The sequence below is a fragment of the Camellia sinensis genome, chromosome 10 (genome assembly GCF_055761805.1).
Source record: "Camellia sinensis isolate YWXY chromosome 10, ASM5576180v1, whole genome shotgun sequence".
Taxonomy (NCBI): domain Eukaryota; kingdom Viridiplantae; phylum Streptophyta; class Magnoliopsida; order Ericales; family Theaceae; genus Camellia; species Camellia sinensis.
In genome coordinates, this window is record NC_138970.1 from 121,267,506 (window position 1) to 121,269,234 (window position 1,729).

Here is a 1,729-nt window from a genome sequence, read left to right on the forward strand (position 1 = left end):
TTGGACTAAGATCTCTTACCACTGCAGCTCAAACACAAGTATAGAAACAATGGGCCATTAATTCCGCCTCTTTACCACATACTCCTTAAATATCACTCGACACCACCTTGCGATATTTCAACAATGTTCTAACCGGCAAGATATTATTACACGCTTTCCAAACAAACACCTTAATTTTGCTCAGTATTCGGAGATTCCAAACCTTTTCCATAATCGCGTTGAATCATTATCACCATTGGATGATTTAGAGCTAAAATCTTGGCCACTGATTGATCTCTATAAATGGTAAGCAGACCGAACCGAAAAACGCCACTCTTTGTAAAATGCCAAACCAATTTATTTGGTAGCAAACCAGGACATAGCAGAATTTGACAGATAACCTCTACATCCTGTTCCAGCAATAGATTCTCCACAAACGACATGTTCCAACATTTCCTATCCTTATCAATAGGTCTCGTTTGGGGACGTATTTTAGTCAAAAAACTAAAAGGTCACTATAAGTTGTCACATCACTCTTTCTACTTTTCTGCACATCTTTTCGTAAAATTATTAAAATAATATGTTCCCAAACGAGATCTAAGATGAAGATATTATTAGAATAAAAAGATGGGTATTCAATTTTTATTTTTATTTTTTATGTATACACTAAAAATGTATTCATTAAAAATGTGTAATGAAGGGAATTGATGTGTTAGAAATAAAATTTGGTATGAGAGAAGATTTATAATCTAATTTAACAAAACAACAATGTTACATCCTCATATTTATCACTCTTAATGATGTAACATTGGAGTTAGACCCCCACACAATAAAATGTTTGACAAATCAAAATTTAACACTGATCAAACATCATTAGAGGTGATATTTAGGGGTGAGTAATGGTAGAAGCCTACATATTTATACTCACAAATTCATTTGGCATGAGAGTTGGACCTATCATCACTATAACAAATCACACATATCTTGCTACATCATTGTGGATACAATTATGAGTACCTTTTAAAGATCTCAAATATTTTCCTTTTAGACCATTTCCAACCCAGCTCATTTTGTTTTATCAAATTTAAATTTGATGAAAACAGTTGCCGTTTGTTGCTCCAACCCTATCACCAAATAAGTATCAAATTCAGGATCTCTCAAATCTTTCATCAAATTAAGGATGGATGTGCCTTTTCATAGAATCACTGTTCATAGTCGTTGAAACTACAAGTCATTTTCACCATAGGACGATTGGTCGGATGTCCGCCCGATTGTCCCTGTCCCTTCGGATGACCACCTCCTTATAAAAATTTGTGAAAAAATTATATTGGCCGGTCGTCCACCCGGTCGACCGATATTTTGATAAAAATTCATTGAGCGCATAATATCAGATGAAATTTTTATTTAAATTTAATTAAAAAAAAGGATAAAACATTGAAAATGCTCTTAAAAATTAAGTTGTGTTGAATATTTTTCTTAATCAAATTGAATGTGCTTAATTGCTTGAATAATACTATATTTATTAATTAATATACTAACAGATTATATAATAACTAAATAACATAGCACTAACTAATACATTAATATATATATTAATTTATAATTTATATAATAATAATAACTAAATAACATAGCACTAACTAATACATTAAACATAGCACTAACTAATACATTAATATATATATTAATTGATAATTACTTATCATTCATAAGTGTTTTTAATATTAATTGATAATTACTTATCATTCAT